This window comes from Cuculus canorus, chromosome 21, assembly GCF_017976375.1.
Source record: "Cuculus canorus isolate bCucCan1 chromosome 21, bCucCan1.pri, whole genome shotgun sequence".
In the NCBI taxonomy this organism is placed as follows: Eukaryota; Metazoa; Chordata; class Aves; order Cuculiformes; family Cuculidae; genus Cuculus; species Cuculus canorus.
The window spans coordinates 2,814,193-2,838,285 of NC_071421.1; the positions used below are offsets into that span (position 1 = coordinate 2,814,193).

The window sequence follows — 24,093 nt, forward strand, 5'->3', positions numbered from 1 at the left end:
GCACAAGAATTATGACTATGTGTGTTTTCTGCAGCAAAATTTGCCCTCAGGCTCCCTTTTTCCCCCCCCCCTCCTTTTTGGCTTGTGACAATGTTCCCTTTTTCTTCCTCCTTCTGTTTTGATTTCTACTTAAACTTTTATGGCTCTGTCCCCTCCAGGGTGCTATTATCTTGTATGCTAATAGGGCTATGCATATTCTATTAGCGTTGTCAGTGTGAGATAAGAGGCACATTCTGTAAGGAGCACTCAGGGGGTAATAATCACAGCAAGGGGTCTCAATGTTAGTACATTATCAGTCATCTTCACATTTCAGTGGAGCCTGTTTATGCACCTCTTCAGCCATGCGACTCAGACACTGAAAATTGCTGAATGTTTACGGAAACTATTGTAGAGGAACATAATGGGATTTGAGATTGACTTGATAAAGGAGCCTTCTCCCTTGTTGCATCCAGATACAAGATGTTTGTGACTGTATGCAGTAAGTAGGATAATATGTTATATGGCAGTTAGCGGCTATGAGCAAGCTCACATCTGTATTTCAAGCGATGGAGCAGCTATCTAGGAAGAGGTTTCAGGAGGGCACACACCATCAGTGTTTCTTCAGAGATTTCTCTTCCTTTCTTGCTTTTGACATGGTAACACACAAATGTGCCCACCTGGTTCACATCAATAGGAGGGCTGACAATTTTTGCACCCTTTAGTCTTGAACTTGAATGATTATAGCTAAGTAGACCCATGGAAAGAAAACTGATGACAGCATGTGAAGGACAAATGAGTAACTATTTGTGATGCTCTTTGCTGGTTAAGCGACATTCCTTAGTTGCAGCAATGGGCAATAACATGGGAAATTGGTATCATGCAGATGTTTTCTTCAATTGTGGATGATGCTATGGGCTGGTGAGGCAGAGGGGTTTCTGTTGTCGGACGTAGCTGTTGTTTCTCCCCGTTCACATGTGTTTCCGCTGATTCGCAGGAGTGATAATGTTGCAGTCTACCATTGCAGCCACCCTACAGCAGGCATCACTACCTACTGGCAAGAGTTCATCTCCTAGGGTAAGGTTCTGTTCTTACCCTCCACTGCAGCATTTCTTGAACTGGTAACCAGCAAGTCCACAATTTACCAAAGAACTGGAGAAATTTGGTCTTTTTTTCTACTTTTCTGACTTCACAGTTTTGAGGAAAGCTTTCACAGTGTTAAATTTTCAGTGGAACTTTTAGGAGAAAAGGTAAAGTATAGTGCTGGTTCTTTTATGTTAGAAATAGATGTACATAAATGGCATTTTAACAGGGCTTCTGTATTTCTCAGTGGTTTAGTTACTTCTGTGCCAGCAGTAGTAGCGTATTTATATGTTGTCTGACACCTGGATTATAACAGGACTCAAAGTTGTCATTTACTTGGAAAGATAAGGGGATTTTATGCGTTTCTTAGGAAGGTGGAATCTGTAATTGATTCCAAAATTAGAGACTTCGCAATAAGTTCAGTGCCTGATTTTGCAGACAATGGGAAAAAAAAACTATTAACAAAAAACACAGAGGAGAGGAATGACTTTCATATTTAGAAGGGAGGAGCAAACAACTTTTAGAGACAAATAGGGAACTTTTATTGTTCCTTTTTCTTTATACAAATAGAAAACTAAACGCCCTACCACGGGTAAAGCTTTAAGAAAGCCTTAAAATGTCACTCAGTATAAATATGCAAACTCCTAAATGCATCGATGCCTGTTTAGATGATCTGAACTTAATTCCTGGGAAGCAGCTGTGTGATTGCTACAGCCAAACAATCACAACAAGGAGAAAAAGCTGTGTTTTGGATCACTTCTGTAGTGCTTAAGATTACACATGGTATATGAACACTCCTTACTTTAAAAATATTTGTCCTTGACATTTCCAGACACATGGCTCACACCAAATGTATGCAACTCCATCTCCTGAGGGTCTTGAGATTAAAACCCCTGCTTTCTCACCTTGTGATCTGGCATTAATAGCTGATAGAAAAATCACACACATGACTGACATCTTCCTAGAAATGTGAGACTGCGGAATTAATGAATGCCATGCTGGAAAGCAGGGGTCAGTTTGGAAATAGGATTTCTGTTGCCAGCCATCCAGTCATGAACTGGACAATCTGCCGTTCATTTTTTTGCTTTAGCATTGAGGAAAATTGGCCTGGAGAATAAAGCAGTCAGAAAATAAGCCGCTGTTTCTTTGGCCACTGGAGGTTGATGTACTTTTATAACTTGTGGAAATCTGGCTGACTTCTGTTTTACAGAAGAGCTGTTAGCGCGTTCTTTATAACTGCCAAGTTCTTTATCCTGCTGTTATCTTCAGGATAAATCTGCAGATCTGGAGGTGTAGGTGGCTCCAAGGGTTGCTGGTCAGGCACTGTGTTATGGTAGGTCACGGGTGGTGGGGCAGTGGTGTCAGATGGCCGAGCTCCCAGCCTCTGGATGCGCGATGAAAACACAGAATCACCAGATGGTTTCCGTTGGAAAAGACCTTTAAGATCATCGAGTCCAACCATCGATGATAAATGTCAGGGGGAAGGGTGCCGCTGCCCTGTTTGTGGGAGAGGGCTGTCTCCAGCCCAGAAGTCCATCAGCTGATAGAGACAGATGGAGAGAACAGGCCATGGAAAACTGTTCTGTAGGATATAAAATTACTTTCAGCAGGGCAATATGGGAGATGGACTTGATCTTCATGTTGGAGCACTCCTGTAGCCACAGCGGCAGTGCTGATATTTTTGTTGCCTTTTTCTACTGCATCTGTCTCCACTTTTGTCATCGCTGATCCTCTCGATATGGCCGTGATGAAATTACATTAACGTGCTGTAATATTATTCATAAATGAAACAACTCAGCTCCTCTACAATCGTTTTCACTACCCTGGATTTGAACTGCTATAAGTTCTGTGTAGCGAGTGATGATCTCAATGAAAAAATCCACTTTCCTACAAACTGAAATATTTCATCAAAGAAACAATGTCTTCGTGTGTATTTTTAGCATGAGATAAAAACTTGGAAGCATTTTCTTTGGGAAAGATGGATTTCTTTTTCCCTTTCATTTCTTTCCATTTTTCTGTTCCCTGTCTTTTCTCAAGTGAAAAAGAGGAAGAAGATAGATTCAAAGGGAACTGTGAGAGAAAGATTGGAGAGGAAAACCTTTTAGTAAAATCCGGAATATTTGAACAGAAATATAAAACCACTGCAAACATTTCACTTAAAAGCTACACACCACTTCGCATTCACTGTCAAGGTAGCTCCTGCTACTTCTTTCTGCTGCAATCATTATTGCTGCTTCTAGGTGCACACCCGTTACTTGGCTTCTACAGTGAAAATGCAGAACTCCCGAGTCTGCCAAGCAAGCCAGAAAGTAAATGCAAAAAGGGAAAGAATGGCTTATCTTCTTTTGCTGTGCTTTCTACGTCTCATCAGAAAAAAAACTCTGCCCTGGTGTCTTTCTGTATCGCCATTATCTGTATGAGTGGCATTACTCTGAGCCAGGGTGAAATCTGGACTCCTCCTAACTGGATTCTTCACTCCAGGTGTATTTGAAGGAAGGTTTAATTGAATCACAAATAGATTGTGTTCAGCTAAAGTGATCGTTTTAAGTGGGATCAAAGTAACTGCGTTTATGTGACTAAAGGGACAGAACTGGTAAAAGACTTGAAGCCATGTCTATCTAATATTTTCTGGGAGTTGCTTATTGTTTCAGAGCAGCTTCTGCAAAAATAAATCCCACAGCACCCCGTTTCCCTCAGTCTGTGGAATCTGTAGGTGATGTATGAGCAAAGCACCGTGCTACCAGCGTGCTGCAGACAGCCTTGTCCTGTCTGAATTGTCAAACTCCTCATGGAAACTGCCCAGGTAATAACCAGGGGCCCAAACCCCTCCGCCTCCACGAGCGGAGTCAGGATGCTGGAAGACAGGATGGGACCCACGTTCCCTTACATGTCTGAGAGCCATCCCATTTTCATCAGTGAGCACATGAGCATTGCACGGGCAGAAATGTGGAAGCAATTACTTTAAGAGCCGTCTTTTGGGCAATTCCCAAAGAGACATCAGACCCTGTATTTATGAAGCCTATTGCATTGGGCCCTAATGAAGCAATTAAGCAAAGGGTCCTCTGTGTTTGATCTAAATGTGGTAATTTTTACAAAAACATCACCGAGTGATAGATACCCATAACTCAGAGTCCTTAATTGTACTTAATTTGTTTGGAATACGAATGTGCATTTAATTAAGCCAGGGCTTTCCCCACATGTTTAAAGAAGGGCTGTCAAGGAAAATTAAGACCCAGTTTGTTTTCAAAGTTACTGGTTTTTATCAGGCCAGGACAGCGATCTTCGAACAGAAGGTTACAGATAATTAGGCAGAGACCTCAAGCCAAAAAAAAAAATTTAGAGACACTGTACAGCTGAGAAAGCAGGAAGAAAAACTCCTTGATGAAGAAACATAAGAATCGGCTGTTCACATAATAAAGTCATGCATGGCTAGGATTTGGTAAATGTGACCTGTTGGTTAAAATGTGTTTTGCGTTCTTGAACTCCAGCAATGAGGATGGAGACTGGCGGTGCTTGATGGCAGAAGCAGCTGGCTCCAGGACCACTGAGTACAGAGAACTGATGGCATCTCCATCAAATGACAAGAAAACAGAAAGGGAAAAAAACTATTTCTCTTTTTCATTCGGATTTATAGAATCTAAAGCATTGGCTGTGAAAGCTGGTTTTAAGTGTCTCTTTCCCAAGCACAGAAATATGTTAGGTGCTTGTCATCCTCTCGGGAAGAATTTTAGTCTGAGGCATGGACAGGGAGATTATTCCTTGATTAGCAGTGCTTTTCATGTCCTGAGAATGCTATGGAAAGCAGCACAGTGCACTTTTTAGAGTGCACAAAAATGTTTCAGTAAAAGTGACATAGAAGGAGGAAACTGCGTAAACAGAAATGTGGATTTAGATCTCTATTTTGTTCTTTCTTTAGTGACAAAATAAAGAGTGCAGTTAAAAATTAATAATGCTTCAACACATTTGAAGAAAAGTCAGTTTTTGATATTGAAAAATGGTTTTCTCAGCCCAATAGCAAACAAAGTCCATGTGTGGATGCCATAACCTCTGCTTTCTGCGACTCTTCAAGAATCACATGCTGGTTATCAGTTTCTCAACACTGCCATTTTTAATGTCACAGCAAGGCAGTTATGTCGAGAGATCCTTATTGTGGAAAAGAGTTGCTGTGATGTTACCTTGCAGTCTAGGTTACGCAGCCAAGAAAGCAGGCTGTGCACATGTCATTGCCGAGTGGTGAACTAAGTCACAGGGAGAGCGACTCGTCCATAGAAAGGTGGTGCCTCTGGAACAGAGCTGAAAATTGAACCCAGATTCCCTGCGCTGAGGGAACAGAGGTTCTGACTGGTGGAAATCATATTTTCTGAAGTGTTTTGATGGGCTACTGTGCTGATGACAGCTGCAGTGGCTCTTAATTCTGAATCACGTACAGTGAATCGGTAGATTTTTAAACAAAAAAATAACTCTACGTGGTACTATCTCCTGTTTCTGAAGCTGCCCTTAACTGTTGTGCAGGTAAGAGAAGCTGGCGTCTCACTGTGAGATGGTACCTGGCCTTCTCTTCTTGGGTGGCTCAGTTGAGAAGTTGGCAAAATACCCAGAACAGCATCAGACCTAATTTAGTATAAAATTAGATGACTTAAAATAAACAGAATAAAATAAAATAAATCCTATGGTATTAGAGCTCTCTTGGCCGGATCGCTGTGTGCCTAGCACAGATTTATGGCAGGCTGTCGCTAGAATGCAAGAAGGAACGTACAGCACACAAGTACCTTGCGAGCCCTTCGCCCGCTCACAATGTTGTAGCACGTGAAAGTTTGGAGACCCCAGAAATAAGATGCTGAAGGGGAAGAATGCTGTGGGAGAGCAAGGGGGTGTTACGTGGTAACGGTGAGGCAAAACAAAGGCAGGGGGTGCTGAGCTGCGGCTGCTCCCATGATGCCATCACGCATTCCAAGCCCCTCCGAGGAGGTCTCTTGGGTTTGCTGAGTCTGCCCAGCACATTGAAGCAGTTTGCGAAGGCAGGCCCACAACGCAATTCTTCCCGTGGTAAATGAGTATGTCAGCCGCTTCACCTTCTTACCGGTGTTTAAAATTTTTGCAGCAATAACAGAGAATTTGAAAGGACATCAGAGGGGGATTTACGGGACCCCTGGGAAATCAACTGCTTCCTGTTTCAACAGCTTCTTCATCATAACTTGCTTTCTCAGTCACCAAATGATGTTCTATTAATCTTGGTGCGGTGATTACTGGTAAATGCAGAGCTGGGCTGCGCCTCCATTTGTGAAATAACCTTTTTTGTCTCTTCAGCAAGTCCAACGCGGTAAACTTTGGGCAGAGGCCTACTGACCAAGTGGGTAATTGTGTTCCAATGCATCCTGTGAATAATGCAGATAAAAAACCTCAAGTGAATAATTCATTTTGCTTCCACTCATTTTGAATTAGCCTATTCATGTATGTATCCTTTCCAGCCTGCCTGTCTCTGTGCATGCATGTATTTACATAGCAATGTCGTAATTCGCAGGTACTTAAATATCAAAGCAATACAGCTACTACCGCCTGCATATGTTCCTGGCTGTTCTGTGTGATTGCCTATGTATAAGTAAGCATTGTATGCTGTAGCATAACATTCAGGGTTTGATTTTCAGATAGAACGTGACACGTTGTATTTGCTGCTGCGATGGCTATCTAGGATTAATATTATAAAACTTGCAAATGAGGGCAAATCATTTTGGCCTGGCTATAAATTGCAGAACAAGTATTTGGGGTTATTCTTACCCAAATATCAGATTACACACTCAAAACTTTGCCTTACCTTTACCTTGATAGTGGCTCTGTATCCTAGGTCAAGCAAAGCCTGTGAGCAGGAGGAAGCATGGTGATGGCGTTCCCTGGACGGCACAGAAGTTGCCTGAGCTCATTGATGACATGCCTGCAACTTGAGAATGTTTGTAACAGGTTAGTCTGAATAGCAGAGGGAAGGAGACTCTTTCCTGATCGGATCAGATTTGACTGAGAAATTCTGAGAAGCATCTGGAATTTGCACAGATGTCTAGCCTGCACGTGGCTCTGGTTTGGCTCTGGAATATGTAGCTTTCACAGTTAAAAACTGTCACTTGATGTTGTTGGATTCATTGGCCAGGCTGCTCGATGCATGGCGCTGGAGCACAAGGTACTGTGACAACCGGTGGAAAGGACTGAATGGCCAAGGGTTTATGGAAATTCTGGTGGGAATCCATTTGCCATGCGTTCTCCTGCCTTGGACAGCCAACAAGTTGCAAGCATGCAGTTCCTAATCGGGGCTGGCAGGGCAGATGTTTTATCTCCAACTCCACAGAGAGAGGCGGATGCTCGTTTTGACTCCTTGTCGTAGGCCTTTCAGTTTCCAGCCCATTACGTGTGACACAGACGATAAAGAGCCTGTCTGTCAGTATGGTCCCTGGAGAGGCGAATCTTCATCCCTTCCTGTACTCATACCAGAGCTGTCTGCTCATGCTTTTTCAGATCATGCTGGGAACCAGGTGAGGCGAGTTCCACTGGGAGCCAGATCCCGGCCTCCCAGCCCTGCCAAGCCCTGTCCCACACACCCCTCCTAGCGCTCCATAGGCCGTTCTAGAACCAACCTCTTCCCAAGTGAGGATATTGGTGCTTAAAATAAATTACTGCCTATCATTTTCTGAGTGGGGCAGGCGATGACTTGTAAAGTTGCGTTGTGAATAGCTCTAACCCACTGCTTGGGAAAGAAGCACTGCGGCAGACAAGCATTGCTTGGGATCCATCACCCATGAAAGAAAAAAGGAAACAAGACTCTGGTGGCTGTGGCCAGTCCTGAAATATTTTGTGTAGTCACAGGCATATATAGCTCCTTTCTTTTATAGAAGGTGCACGTCTATAACCCAGCTGGGGCCATACTGCACTTCTCAGTGGGAACTGCCGTTACTATTTTGCAGCAGAGAAAGAAAAGGGTAGATCTGCATAGAATTTGTCTGCATTTGATGGGAACTTTGCAGGCTGATCCAAGGGGATCTGAGTGGCAAAGTCAAAATGAGTGGAGGTAAATGAATTATTTTTATGTTTAAGTATTCTCCCATATCACACTGGATCAGGTTGCTCAGAGCCCCATCCAGCCTGGCCTTGAATGCCTCCAGGGATGAGGCGTCCCATGCTTTGTGCTTCTTTTTTTGCTTTAGTATTCTTGTCTATATTTGGAAATATCTTGAGATTGCGCAGTTAGGGCAGACAGTGCATTTATTCGGCTCCATCCCCTTTTTCTGCTCTTTGAAAGACTGGAGCTGGCTCGGGTGTGGACTCTGTGTGGCCTTCAGCAAGTCACTTAACCTTCCTGTGCATCAGAGTACTCATTTGTAAAAGGAGTATAATAATAGGCACCCCTCAAGGGCTCTTGCAGATTTAAATAATTAACGTTGGTAAAGCAGTTTGCGAGCCTCAGATTAAAGGTGCTAAACAAAGGCAATATATTAATATTATTTACTCCAACTCCTTACAGAAAGAGCAAAGCAATAGCCTGAGAAGTACTGGATTTAAAGCTCAGAGTTAATGTTGCAGTGCTCAGAGTATATTTTACTTTCTGTGGTCCCAATTCAGCAGAGCTCTAAAATGCATTCTTAATTTTAGTAAAACCCATTGTTTCTCGATTCTATTTTGAGTCAAGCTTTGTAAGTGCAGTGACAGAAGAGAAGGAAAAGCTGTGCCTGTGTGTGTCTCTGTGTGTATCTCTGTGTGTTTATCCTTCTGCATTTATGACCTCAGCCAGAACATCATTGCCACAAGAATATAATCGGGAAGTCTCACAAGGCTTGCAAAATTCATCCAGGATGCAAATCAATAAGTGTAACGGGAGAGAAACTACAAGCTGTGCATTTCCACAGAGGCTGAGATTTGGCGGGATGGATAGACGCTGCTGAGCATGACCTAATGCCGCAGGAAAGAAAAGCAACCACAAACCTCAGCATCTAAACAGTATGAATATTGAACCAGAGGTCCTTGAGTAATTGTCCTTTCTTCACTCCAGGGGTGAAAAGGCTACATTAGACATTCACTAGCGGCAAATGGCACCTGACATCTCTTTAAGTGAAAGTCAGCTTGGAATTTTTATAATGGCCAAGCATAAATCTTTTAAATTATAAATCAATAAATAGTTAATTCAATAATAGGAATCTTTTAAATATTTAATGACTCATATGCAGAATGGCTCTATAACTGGATGTTGATGGAACTGTGTCAAAAGAATTTGAATCAAACTTTTCTAAACTCCCCATATTAAAATAGTTATTGATTCAAACATAAACTATGAAGGCTGCTGTGAAAGTAAAGGGGGTTGGAGGGCTTTAGCATACATTTTCTCATTCAAGAAAATGTGGAACTAGCAGCTTATTTTTAATGATATATTCTTGAGCTTTCAGGTTGTCTTAATGTCCCCGCTACAAAAATGAGTGAGAACCCATGCAGACAAGATTTTGTATGTGTGTATTTATTAAAATCCTGTTTTAATAGCAGCTGTGCTCTTAAATAAAAGCTGTGGCAGGCTGGCTGTCATTAAAGGATTCTGCTAACCAGCTCTGATACTGATATCTTGAACTATCTCCACCTGAAACTGCCCCAAATTTAGATTCATTTACCCGAGTTCTTAAGTGAAAGGCAGTGGGAGTTGTATCTACAGATGTATCTACAGTATCTGCTCTAGGCCTGAGTTGGTTCCTTTGTAACGTTCTCTGAGGAGATTTGTGGTTAACGTTGATGCTTATGAGCCATGTGCTGCTGTAAGCCAACACTATTCTTAATTACCCTAAACTGAGGGCATTCCGTGCTTAATCCTCACACCACATCCAATGCGCTCTTATCACATAGCAGATGTGGCATCTTCACGTTTTGTAGTGTCTAACCTTCATGTTCAAAATAATAATCCAGCTCAATGTTGATCTCTTTTCAGTTGAGATGGTGGCAAGGATGAGAACAGGATGCCGAGTTGCTTCAGTGGGGGAAATACAGAAAAACGTGCAAGAGAAGTGGAAAGAAGTAGAAGAAAGGAAGAAGCTGTCTGGCAGGTGGGCTAAGATTGGTTTTCAGTATTGCTGAATGACTTGTAAATCTGCTCTGGGTACGTTTTATGTGTATTAAGTGCTACACGTTTCAGAAACAGGTCCTGGTTTTTGAGGGACAAAAAAAGGCTTTAGTGCAAGGCTTGTTTGCCATTTCAAGAACTTCCTATCTCGAAGCCCCATGGCACATACCTGGTGTCTGTGCACTCCTCTACCAAAGATAGCAATGAAGGTGTTTGACATTGCCTCCTGAAATAACATGGTATCAGGAACTCCTTGTGAGAACACCTCATCGTACCCATTATACAGATGGCTAAACAGGTCTGGATTCTGAGGGGGGAAAGCGTGACTGTGCAGAATGCATCTTACTGCCTTTGAGGGGAGAATTCGCCAAAATCCAGCTTCAGTATTACTTGAAGCAGGACCCATTGTTTGGTCTGTGCGTGCATCTGTAATCAATTGTAGTTGGTTCGATATTCGTAGCAGATTAGATTAGAGTTTCATTTGTATTCCACACACCTCTGCTCTCTTCTCTCTGTGTGTATATATATCCAGAAAAGCTGCCTGCATATCCTTGGGTTTTTTTCCTCAGGATGACAGATACTGTAACGATGACAGTAGATTAATATCTCCTTAATCAGCCAAATGAACATGACATACAAGGGTGACAGTTCAATTTGCTGCTAACAGATTGTACCTATCAGAACCCTTCCGTTCCAACTGATGTTTATTTCTGGCAGAGATCATACGGTTCGGGGAGGACCCCAGCTTCCCACTAGCTCATAGACACCCATTAAATACATCAAGTACCACATAGGTGTTACTCACCCGCCTGTCAGGACACTCGCTGCTCGGGAAATTAAATGAGCCTTGACACATGCAATGGAGAAACACTGTCACTTAGCTGGGTGAAGCGGCAGCATGTATTATTGACTGCACGCTGCTGCAGGTCCCTCTCTTTATTGCCTGTTATTTTTTGTTTGCTTGTGGACTGTTTGCTGTTGAAACATGGGTCAGACACTGAGTCTGTCTCCTGGGGAGATGCATAAAGAAATGTAACAGGGAGGAAGTGCAGGGAGGGGTGGTGGTTTAGGTATCAGTGATACATTAAATCTCAGTCCCAGACCTGGCTGTGCTCAGGGTTTGTTTGCAGGTGGGATTTCAGAAGGATCTGGTTTCTAATTCTGAAATTCAAGCTGCAGGGTCTAATTCAAATCTTTCTTTTCCGGCTTCCTGCGGCATTTCAAAAGGAGGAACCCCAGATTCTGTACAAAGGGACTGCAAGCCCTTCCGAAAGGACTCCGCACCACTCCCCTCAGCTCAGCCAGGGCCCATGCTCTGTTGTGTAGGCTTGAAACACAACACCCATGCCAAGGTGGGTGCCACCAAGAAACTAAAATAAAGCTTGGAATTTGCCCAGCTGTGTTTCTGCGAACACGGTGTTTGCAGCCGAAGGTCCCCCAGTCTGCCTGCATGGTGCCGACAGTTCACTCTGGCACCAGGATAGCAGTTGAGGTGCTGAGGGCCTGACTCTGCTGCTGGTGTGTAAATCTGTCTGCAGCACTTTGAGGTCTAGTCCTGCAGCCCTTGCTGCTCTCTATGGGACTGCGATCGAACAGGAGAGTTTTCATTTGCTGGATGAACCCTATTTATTTATTTTCATAGTGACTCACGTCAGCCATCTGCCTGCTTTTGTTTAGACACCCTTGCAGTGCCCTCCCCACAAATACAAAACTGCTTAATTCTGCAGTCCCATCCAAATGTCTAAATCTCCTCTGTAGACCTCTGCAAACTCCATCCATAGACAAGGATTGCTCCCAAACCTACCAGCAGGCTCATGCCAGGACTCTCTGGTTTTCTTAAGGAAGCTTTTTGCACAACTCCCTGCAGTTTGCCTCACAGAAGATGAGACGCATTTATTTTTTAAAGCTGAAATGCAAGTAGTTTAAGTAGAAAAGCTTCGAGGACAAAAATTAGCCATGTATTACTGAAACAATGGCATTAAAAGGTATCCGTGTGATTGTAGTTGTGAAGCTAAATCCTTCGAAAGGAATTCTGTCATTACCTCTACTTGTTACAATTGCTGGCATACAAATGCGTTTGTTATTTTTTATCATTTTTTTTCTCATTATTACAGGCTTTGTCATAAGAATAACTCATCAAGGTTTTATGACTAATAAATTCTCTAAATTATGGTCCGAGGATACATTACTTTAATTTTTCTCTCCCTATTCTGTTTTTAATTGCCATGCTATTCCCCACTTGCCTTTTTTAATGACTCATTAGGCTTAAGGGGAAAGAATAGCATTTAGTCCACCTAAGATCTTGCATCAAGGTTTGGACACCTCAGAAGGGAAGTGATACGTTATGGAGAGGAAAAAGGTGACTTGTGTGTCTTGAGAGAAGACTTCAGACTTTCAAATATTAAAGGTGTTCAAAGCAAAACAAAAATTCTTAAGAAAGCCTCAGATAAGACCTTGATAGTAAAAATTGTTTAAATTATTATTTCTTATAAGAAATGCTTTGAAGGTGTACATGATTTTTGTAAGAGGCAGATATATACGTAACCTTTAACGTGTAGAGAGGTCTAGTGGGATCATTCCAGAGTTCTGAAGATTGAATTTAGACTTGTCCTTAAAAACCTTGTCCAAAGAGAATTAAGAGTTGACATTTTTGGTTACAATTCTTTGGTGAGCTTCATGCGTTGCTGTCGGGTTGCCTGCAAGTGAGGTGTTGCCTGGGTGCGTGTGAGGGAGAGCGGGCAGCCACGTCCATATCTGCACAGTCTCTGTTAAGGAATAAAAGGGAACACTGGCTGTTCTGAGTTAGCAGAAACTCACTGCCTGTTCCAGCACTGCCACGTGCCATCAGAAAGGAGCTCTGGGCTACCTGCTGTGGTACCTGTGTAAGCAAACGGGGATGCATCTGCAGGACTCTGTGTAAATGCCCGCATCTCATGCCTAAGGGTACAACCTGTGCCTTGATTTTAGATACCAGAGAGATGCGAGCCCCAAGTAAAATACTAGCCACAAATTCATGCTGTATAAAGTAGATTTTTTTAGGTTCTCCTAGAAATCTGCTCTTCTGTCATGTCCTCTGCATTACTCTCTCCTGGCGTGCAGTGTGTGCCTGTTTCACACTTCTGCATCCCCCCACAACACCCATGGGCAGAACAGATGCACGAGCTTCTGCTTAAACTTTGGCAGGATGTCAACCTGGGAAATGCACTTTTTTTCTTTCTGCACCTTGACAGAGTTCTTAAACTGGTCACAAATGTTTATAGGCCATCCTTGGCATAGATTTGTTTTTTAGAGCATTTCCGTTTTGAACAAAGTTGTTAACAAGGCAGCTCCAGGTGGAGGGAAACCCTTGGCCTGCACACTCAGCGATCCTCTTTACTGTGTTTACTGAGCTGGCATAACTGTGCCGTAGAGGCAAGAAGAGGGTTGAGGAAGTCAGGGTGAGCCCTTTTCCAATTGCCTCATCGTCCTTCTCTGCTTGTTTATGGCAAGGGCTTTGCCAAGCCTCAGCCCAGCCTGCGGAATGCTTCCTGTTATTGTTTGTCTTGGATGATTCCGAAGGGAGATGGCTGACTCGGGCATTTTCCCAGCACTGCCGCAGGCTCTCCTGGTTTTGCAGTGTTGCAGGACTGCCTTGCAGGGAGTTTGATTCTGTATTCCAGTGTCCAGAAAGGACTTTTGCTTTTATCTAATAATAATTTCCAAGTTTTGCACGTGGTTCCCTACCAGTGGGGAATGACAGCGCATCCAGAGGGTGTGCTCACCCCCCAGAGCAGCATGCTGCTGACGTGGGTGAGTGGGGATGGAGCGGCAGCGTATTTCGGGTGGCGAGGCAGCGAGTAACCAACAGAGAAAAACATGAGTACAGCACAGAACAACGTGGTAGATTTAAGAAGGTGAGATATCCGATAATGGGCAGACACGGGTAAGATCAAGACAGTCGTTATTTGTTTCATGGTTGCAGCAGGGCCGTGGCTGTGCTAGGCCTTCTGTAAGTACACAAAGTTTGTCCCTAGCGCCGTAAGAAGAGACCCTTCCTGTGATGTGAATAAGCTGCACGGCCCCAAAGCTGATGGAAGCGCTCAGCCGGTGCAGCATCAGCCCTGTTAGTGCCAGTGGCTTTGGCATTTTTTAGGGAGACCTAAAGAGCAAATGAAAAGCCCATTGATGACACGCTGTCAAAAGCCGAAAAGGGAGTTTTATGCTCGTGACTTCCAGACAAATCTCTCTAGAGGGAGGCAGAGAGCTATTTCTGCGGGGAGATTGGATAGTTTATGTGTGCAGCACAATCAGCGGCAACAAAAAAGCACTCTTTGTCAAGTGTGTTTCAGGTGGCAGCACAGGTTCTGCTAGTGGCAAAGCCCTTAAATATTCACCTCCATCACTGGCTCAGCAGGATTTTGCTCTTGCAAAAGCTGTACAGCACTTTTCCTGCAATTGCAGATCTCCGATTGTAGCCCTTCTAGTGCAGAACCAGAGGGTGCTTGGAGGAAACTGGCTCTGAATTGGGTTCTGTCTAATCAAGACTGGAAGTTATAACAAAGTACTCCAGTCCTCATGTCTGTGCTTCCAGGATGGTGGCTAATTATTTCACAAATGTGAGTATTATTTAAATGCCCTTCCCAATATTTTTTCTTCCTCTGCCGAACACAAGCAGTTTGCTGCGGACGTCTCCTCATGCCTATGCAGTGATTCCACCAGCTGCTGACCTGGGCTCGGTTCACAAAATCACACGTCTTAAAAATTGCACCATGTACTCGATGTGGGATCAAATCCTGCCTCATTGGAGGTGATGACAAAGCACTTGTTAGCCCAGGTTTTCAGAAAATCTTCTCTCTGCTGAAACAGGTTTTTTTTTTTTCTTCCAAATCCTAAATTGGCACAACAATCGAGTTACTAAATAGAATTTAGATTTTACTCGGTATCGAAATTTTTGACAGCACGGCGTATTTGTGTACCTATTAGGCCTCTACTTTTATGAAAAATAGACTCATAACTCACAACTCACTGTGCCGTGGCTGTTCCAGGTATCCTACACCTTGGAAACCCAGCCTTGCTGCGGGGGCTGGAGCAGCTGAGTTTGGTCTGGCACTCTGGTTTCGTGTGTATTGGAGGGCACGAAGCCCTGTGGGTGAGAATCTCAAATGCAGTTCACTACAGCACAGCCAGTGCAGAGGGCTGCAACTTGTTAGCTGGGAAAAATTCCTACCAGTAAATTGTGGGTCACAAAAAAAAAGTTTGCAGAAGTACAAAGTTATCTGAATGCAGCCACAATTAACGGGCCGAAACATCTGCATGTATGTTTGCAGGCCATGTTTTCTCTCTGGTAACTCAAGTCCTAATGCGCATTAACTGTTTAAAACCAATTTCGTTGCAGTTAAAATTGAATATGACTGTTAGTCTAGAAAATATGGCCTATTTCCTTTTACTAGTTAGCTTTTAAAGGTGTTTTACAATTCAAATGAGCCATGCAATTAAAGGTGACATTGCCAAAACTGGACAGACTAAAATTAGACATTCCTGCTGTGTGTTAGAGCTTGGCCCACATTTAGATCATGCTGTCTTTGGGCTGTACCTGTCTGCTCCAATCTTATGAGTCAACAGGATACTGAAATGTTCCAGAATCTTGTTCTTTGTGTTTTTCTTTTCTTTCTGTCTTCCAATATTATCCTGTCCTGCTTTCCCTTTATAGTATTTAATGGTGAAAAAACACTCACGTGCACACAGTTGTGCATGCAAACAACATTCTAGCATTGTTGCCTTGAGAACTAGGAAGCACTTCACTATTATTACACTTACTGACCACCACAAACCTGTAATTAGAAGCAACTCCTGCCTTACAGCCCCGGAGTTTACAATTCCCAGAGGAGGCAGCAGGGCAGCAGGCTGTTACCCGCTCAACCTAGGACTGAAGGGGAGCTTCTGGATTTGAGCCACAGTCACTTCCATGTGCTTTGGTCTGTGTAGCTTCCATGTAACACTCCGGTTACAAGGGTCATCATTCCACGGTGGACGTGCGTGGAGGGTGTCTGGCTCTTTGGGGAGCACATGGAAGGTTCCTGAGATCCCACCTTCTAAATAACCCTATGCATTAATTAAATCCATAATTTTACCGTCCCTAGGTAGTTGGTGACATGATTGCCATTAACATTTAGCAACATAAAGCATTCTGCCCTGGTTTGGGAACAAGGTGTCCCTCTGAAGACTTCTGAACATCTCCTGGTCAACAGGTCAAGATGAATTAGAAAGTCGGAAGTGAGGAATATCTCCCAGAAAATGCTTGTTGTTCTTGGAACATGGGATGTGGCCATAAGGAAGACTCGCCTTAGTTTCGGGCTCAACTCAGTGGATTTGATAACGGCTTTCTACAAGTCAGTGGAGTCAGTGACGCCCCGATTGAGCCCTGTGAGGTTAGGGAGCTTGTGAGAGTTTTCTCAGATGGCTGTCCTATCAGTACAACTGAAACACCTGGTATTCCTTTGTATCAGGAAGGGGAGGAAAAATAATAAGCTTCTTTCTGTGAGTGTGGGCAAGCTTTTAATAGTCAAAAACTTAAAAATATTTAATATTTATGTGTGTGTGTAAGCCCTGTAATCCGGCATAGGAAGGACATCCAAATTCTGTAGGGAGGAATGGTGCAAAAAACCCAGAATAAAATAGAATAAAGTGTATTTTGAGTTACCTGGTGCAACTCCCAGGCAAGACAAGATTATATTTTACAGTACACAATAATGCAGTGTTTGCATAGCGCATATAAGGCAGTAGGTGCTTTACAATGTGCTGTTTAACTTCTGTGTTATAAAACAGCATATAAATATGCTAAAAACTGGCTGTATTGCCTATCTCTTTCAGAAATGCCTTTCACGATGTATCACTGGAGTGCTAAAGCCTGTCACACGGAACATGCACACAACCATCTGATTCCAGCAGCAGTGAACTTTTTTTTAAAGAACGAGTCCCTGTTTTATGGCACCAGTTACCAGATCCAGCTCTTTTCACACCGGGCCAGCCACTTGAATCCAGACCAGGTTGGTAGTTATGTCTGTTAAGTGACCTATGTGAACAGAGTTCTTGGTTTCAATCCAGCTCCTCATGGAAAGATGCCCGGGTTGCTGAAAGGACCACACCATCTGGCTGGGCTGTGAGCGGCGTTACCCACAGGGAGAGCTGTGGAAGTGCCACGGAACCGCTGCCCACGCCACACTCCCACGGGTGGTCTTTGCAGGTCAAGGTCAAAACACACAGCTGATGGTGACACAAAGTAGCTTGCATTATTTTGTCTGCTATACCTGTACATGGAAAACGTCTTTCTCTGGTGTGTGTTTTGGTGGCACAGCTCCAATTTTCTTTAGTGTATCCGTGGGTTACGAGCAAAGACTTGAATAAGTTAAGTCTGCTGTCTTGTGCCCGATTCAGCGCAAACTATGCAGGGCTTTTCTTCACAAGTAGTTCCTGGAGTGAATGAGATATTTGTGGAGTGTTACAGCAGTGCAAATATAACAGAAACTAGTGTGCATATATCTGAGAGTGGGGATAATTCACCACTGGAATCGCCTCCTGAGGGACATGGGGAACTCTCCATCTCTAGCAGCCTTTGGACCAAGTTTGATGGCTCATTCCAGAAGAGATGCCACGGCCTGCACTGTTGTTAAGGGTTTGATGGAGATTTTACTGCATGACATTCTTTGGTTTGTGCTGTTTAAGAGGTTGGCCTGAGTCATCTCTTTGAGCTGGCCTTAAAATCTATGAATCGAGTGACTCGTGTGGAAGATTGGCGTGTGGCAATATTTACTCCAGAGATTTTATTGTTGGCAGTAAAATGCCCTTCTGTCTATCCTTCTGTAGCTGGAGGCTTTGTATCTGAACTTGGAGCTCTTTTAAAGTCTGGGGTTAGTACGCGTTAGTGCTCTTAGCTGAATTCTGAGCCCCTCCAGCAGCCTTGCTAGCATGACTCGAGCTCTCTAGGTACACACTGGACCCTTATATGATAAACCAAGAGTTCCTGCAGCATCTCACCCCCGTCTCTGCCATCATGTCGACAGGTACAAATGTATTCCTTGACAGAAAGATGTATAAACCCCAACTGTCAGGAAACAAAGCGGTTTTTAAACTTTAATGAGTAGAGTAATGGAAAGAAAATACAAAGGAAATGAAAAAAAAATTCCTAAAATGTTTTTTATTTTGGTATTCTGCAGGAAAAAGTGTGCACACTAAATAATAAATGAGCCATGCAATGTTTTTACATCTCCTTTCGTATGCGTGAATATTTAAAACATGCAAAAATGTGGAATAGGCATTTACTGAGGACAAAAGAAGAGAACTTATTTTATGTACCGAGAGCAAGATGGGGAAAACAGAGAGATGCATGTTTAATGGATTGCTGTTCGCAGAAGGGAGATATTTCCAAGTGCGAACATATTTGTAGACAAACCAATCTGACAAGTTAGCTCAGGGATGATGTATTACAACAGAATTGGCCTGGGAAGCAGAATTGTGTTGTGAGGGTGTTCGCTGGTGTAAACAATGCCTGCTGGGGTTTGGCAGCCACACTGTCAGGTCTTCCAGCTACTGGGAAACTGCTCTGACCTGGGTTCTGGTGCCTGAGAGGTCCTTGTCATGGGTAGCTGGCAAAAGATACACAGGTTTTCATACTTTTATTATATTTGAAGCCAGAAAGGACGGATAACTGTGACCCCTTAAACTGTTTCGTAAGAGGGGGAGGAGAGCGGGAGCACTGTAGGTACGGGGCTCTTTGCCTGAGGCAGACCAGAAAGGCAGGGGATTTCTTTCAGCATCCTAACGGGTACAGACACCTGATCCCAGAGCCGGGCTACTTTACCAGAGGGACGCAGCCCTTGAGGGTCTTGTTTTGACTCTGTGGTGGATCTCAAGAGGTTCAGCTTCTGTTTCAGCCCTGTGCTCCTGCTCGAGCCCTAGAGCCAATGGCTCCTTTGTGTCCCATCCCTTGCTCCAGGGAGTAACACAAGTGTGAGAACATCGTCTGGTTTGGGATGACCTGGTTCTTGCTGCAGGTGTTCGCTGCACCATCGGCAGTGGAGCCTCAGCACTGGCTCCTTGTGGTCCGAGGGGTGAGCGCCTGATGGCTGAGGAGACGCAGGAGCATCTTCAGGAGTAAAGAGGGTGGCAGACTGTGTGTTTATCAGGGACTTTCTCCGAGGGTTTATCAGGGACTTTCTCCTTGGCATCTTGGCTGATGCCTTTGTGTTTGGAAGTGGCTGAAACCAGAGAAAGAAAAGCCTGTTGCCACGACTGGCAGGGCTCATTATTCACGATACCATGGCTTATGGTTTAATGCTTGTTTAACTGGGCTTTTTTTTTTTCCTCCTGACTTTTGATTTCTTTTTGCCAACTTTATATTTTAATGCATGTTTTTATGGAAATATTTATAGTGCACATGTTGCATATAAAACACCATCATAAAGCTTTTTGCTTCAGTCCTGTTGAAATAAATGATGTTATTATTATAATTTCATAGGGTTATATCTGTTCTGTAATGAAAAAGTCCTGTGGCTGCTTGAACCATCAACCCAGGCAGTTTTTACAGCTTTCTGTAGCTGCAGTGACCTCATGGAGCTGCTGAAACTTTTAAAATACTCCTTTTCCCAGCTGAGGTGGGCATGCAAAGCAGAATGAGGAGATAGAAGCAATAAGACATTTAAACAATGACCTGTCTGGTCCCCGATCAAGAAACCAATGCTTAATATTGCTCACAACGGTAGTGTTATGTTTTATAGCACTTATTATTACAAGACCAAAAGTCATGCTGGCCACCTTACGAGCGAGTGACTTGGTGAGACAAACAGATGAGCTGCACAGGTTCTCAGAAGCTTGCACAGCGTTTGTGCTGGTCAGTGTAGATGTTGCTGGTGTTTGCGTCTCCATGTGCAAGGCACAGATTTGTGTTTGGGAATACTCAGAGACGGCATGCGAACTGTTGGCAGCCTGACTGTGAGCACTTTTAAAATGTTACCTGCGATACCTGTTCCAGTGAGACTGAGATAAAAGGTTGCTTAAGAAAATCCTTTCTTCTGTGTTGGTGTTGACAGTAGGGTATGAATTTTTTCATCTTCTGTGTGTCCACCCTCCTGGCTGAGCATTACCTGAGGTGCAAGATCAGTTTTGCTTCCCCAACTCTGGAAATTGGAACAATTTTTGTGCCAGGAGCTTACCCAGTGGCAGAGCATTCATCTGATAATGATGAGAGACAGATCTCTGTAAAGGACGTCTTCCATTTATAGCAAATCCTAGAACAGTGGAATGGTTTGGGTCAGAAAGGACCTCAAAGTCCATCCAGTTCCACCCCTGCCATGGGCAGGGACACCTCCCACTGTCTCAGGGGCTCCATGCCCCATCCAACCTGGCCTGGAACCCCTCCAGGGATGGGGCAGCCACCACTGCTCTGGGCAACCTGGGCCAGGGCCTCCCAACCCTCATTGTGAAGAATTTCGTCCTAATCTCTAATCTAAATCTTCCCCCTTTCAATTTAAATCCATTAAAATGACTGGGTCCCACCTCTGCAAAGAATTGAATGTGAGTTCAGTGCTGAAATTTCAGAGATTTTTTGTCCACCTTCAGCTTAGCAGACTTTCTTTCAGTTGTGTTCCTCAGCAAGGAAAGCTCTAAACGTGTGCTGGAAGGTTGGCACGCTATGCCTGGGAAGCAAACCTTGGAATAGAAAGATAAGGACTAATTATCTGAGCATCTAGTTGTGTAAGTTTTTATATATACATCTGTATGTGCGTGCATGTACATTCACAAGCTTTAATGCTATATTTGAAAAAGGCCAGGCAAACAACGGTAAAGTACTGTGGATTTACAGGAGATTTTAAAAATTAATAGTTAAACATGAAAATGCTTTATACAAGAAAGGAACCTTTTAGTAACTTCTCCATCCTGGGCAAAAAGTATACTGAATAATTCAACTACGCACCCAGAAAACCGATTTGCTGAACAAATGTAAAATAAATCTGAGGGAGAACTGGTCCAGATTGCCATATTTTTAAGAATATGGTTCAGGAATTATGAGAGTAAAGGTAGATATAGTATGAGTCTCTGTAATAGCTAGTGTTATTATCTCTGTAATTACTAGTGTCTTTCATTATCGTTAACCTTATTTAGCACAGTAGTGCCACAGAACCCCGAGCATGCTGCTGTTGTCCCAGGTCCTTCAGAAACCCAGTGGGGGAAAGGAAAGCACCTCTGCCTCAAACACTTGCAGTCAGAAGCAGGTTGGTCAGGAGATGCGGCAGGAGAGGGCATCACACACAGGCTGGCAGCTTCTAACACGCTCTGAGTTACTGTCAGAACGGAAAGGTAATAACGCTCAGTTTGAATTGACTTTCGGTGCAAGAAAAATAAGCACTGAGCAAAAGTTACTGCAACAGCCCATGAGTTCAGCAGTATTTGTTACCCTGTGTCACCTGTCCATACTGTTATCCTGAAGAGTTCACTGTACGATTGCTTAATTCTTATGGATGCCATAGGAAGAAAATCTTGAAGAAGGCAGCTGGCATTCTCTTATTGTTGTCACAGGTCACAGTTTGCAGTACTTTACTTAGTGCGTACTTGCAGCCTTCCTCAGCAAAGTCAAGCGGAAGCTGAAGTCCCATGAAAAGCAGCGAGATTAAATCACATGCTAGGAGAGCTTTGCCAGTCAGAGCTGGATTACTCGTAGAATAGGACTCACATTTGTTTTCTGAAGAAATAATTGCCTTAGTTATCCGTGAGTAACCCCAAGACACAAGCCAGTAATGAGTCTCTAATGCAGCGTGTGGATAATACTATAGATTTTAGAAGAATTTCATGTTAGAAGCAGCTATAGATGTCTGCTCTGTCCTGTTTGTTCGAGCTTCACGAAGAGTACAGTTCAGTGGCTGAAGCCAAGTGGATACCAAAACTCTAAGGCAAGGAGGGCAGCGTGATCTTTCTAACAGATCAGAGTCATCCTTGGGCAGTGCTTAAAGTGGATGCGATGGGCGAATTTCAGCCAGAACAAAGAGCAGCACAGGTAGAGCATAGCAGAAGATGAAACCCAAGTTAATAGTGTTTATGGGATGGACGGAGAGAACAAGTGGAAAGTACTTTGATTTGGTCTGAGCCTCCACATAAAGTGTTTTATATCTGCACAGTGTTGAGCCTGATTTACTCTCCAATTTTCATAAATATCACACTCTGGGCCTTTATTATTGCTCTTTCTGTACTCAGGTATATGAATTGCCAGGAGCCTAAATCTCTCTTATAGGAGGTGGTTGGTCCATTTACTCCTTGTAACGCTCTAGAGCTTAGTTCTTAGCTGTGAGTGGATCAGACCCCTGTAAACTCACTGGCTTGAGAGCTTTGTCTCTAGCGAAGAGTGCTCAAGGTTGCCCATGATGTTCTGGAACTGACATGGCTTTGTGGTGCCCCAACTTTATGCAGTCACCTTCTTTTTGACCTTTATGGTGGAATTATGCATAGGTGGGATGAGGAGAGATTGCTAGGAGAAAGGACTAGTGTTTTCTCAATTGTCTATTTACTTCAGACCCAAATCCATGTGCTGCACTTGAAGCAACCTGGTCAAGACTGTGTGGTCCATTTGGAGGCCCAATCCTGTTTCTGATTCATATGAGGCACTCTGCATAGACTGAGCCCTTTTTCTGCCATGCTATAAAAGAGTTGGGTTTTGCGTACTGCACTTTGGAATGAGCCCCTCGGAGGAACAGGCTCCATAAAGTTTTTATAACCCATATTTTATAAGGTAGAGTGAGTTGGACGAAAGGAGTTTTTTCATGTGTAAGTGTGTGCATATGAATCAGAGCTAATACACAGGTAATTCAGCCTGGCGAAGCAGGTTGGACCACAGACCCAGTCTCTGTATAAGCTGACCCCTACATGTGGGTGAGGGTAGAGTCTATGAGGAATAGCACAGCAGTGGTCAGAGGAACATCATAAAACCTCATTTTCATAACACGAGAAAGAACTCTCCTTGTTGTGGCCCACCTTGTGCCCCAGTGATGTGGCACGAGGACACGGCCAGTGAAGGACCAACCTTCTCCACATGACATGTGGTGGATTTGGAGAATTTCTTGTAATAGATACGCAGAAAAGGACTGTTTTGTATCAGCTTTTTAAACCTTACGGTGACTGTGAAGGGTGGTGTAAGTACCTCAATGCACTCCTGCTGTGGGGATAGGAAAGAGACAACAACACAGCACTGCTTCTCTTTTCCAGATGAACATTTGCTCCCGTGAAGCCCAGAGCTTTTCTAATATGGTGCATCTCTGAATGCTGAAGTCCCTATATCGAATGCTGGGCACGCAAAACGTTTTTGTGTCTTTTTGTCTCCTGGGCTCCACGAGGTGAATTTCAGATGGTTAGCTCTTATTTGACTTTTTTTTTTTCCAGTATATGCAGATTAGAAATGCCTGCAAAGTGTAAGCAGGGAAATCTTGGTTAGTTGTGGCATTGATTTAAAGGACTGGGCAGGGATTTTTAACCAGGTGAAACTGCGTTTGTTTTGAGAGATTTAGATGAGATCTTAGGAATCATGTTTTGCTATGAGTGGGGAGGCCCTGGCCCAGGTTGCCCAGAGCAGTGGTGGCTGCCCCATCCCTGGAGGGGTTCCAGGCCAGGTTGGATGGGGCTTGGAGCCCCTGATCCAGTGGGAGGTGTCCCTGCCCTTGGCAGGGGGTGGAACTGGATGGGCTTCTAAGTTCCCTTACTACTCAAACCATTCTGTGATTCTGTGATGCTCTTAGAACAGTCTGGGCTTGAGCAAAGCTTTGCAGAACCTCATCAGTCTGTGCCCACATTCTCAGCTCTCTGCTCCATAGTTCAGGTTCTCTGCTTCTAGGACAAATGCCTCCTGGTAGCTACTTGGAAAAACCACTGTCTGATTCACATGGACACCTCAGCTTAGTGTAGGTGAAGGCAAGCATGAAGTAATCCTGAACCAGGCT

The 24,093-nt window shown here is 43.7% G+C and overlaps 1 long non-coding RNA gene across 1 annotated transcript in view; it reads left to right on the plus strand.

Annotated features, from left to right (window-relative positions):
• The first annotated feature begins 932 nt into the window (after positions 1-932).
• Positions 933-24,093, plus strand: part of LOC128854236 (uncharacterized) — a 28,891-nt gene continuing 5,730 nt past the window's right edge. The window contains exons 1-4 of the long non-coding RNA XR_008453221.1: positions 933-1,053; positions 6,902-7,014; positions 10,007-10,121; positions 16,988-17,163. This is a non-coding gene — a long non-coding RNA (uncharacterized LOC128854236). The remainder of the gene's footprint in view (positions 1,054-6,901; positions 7,015-10,006; positions 10,122-16,987; positions 17,164-24,093) is intronic.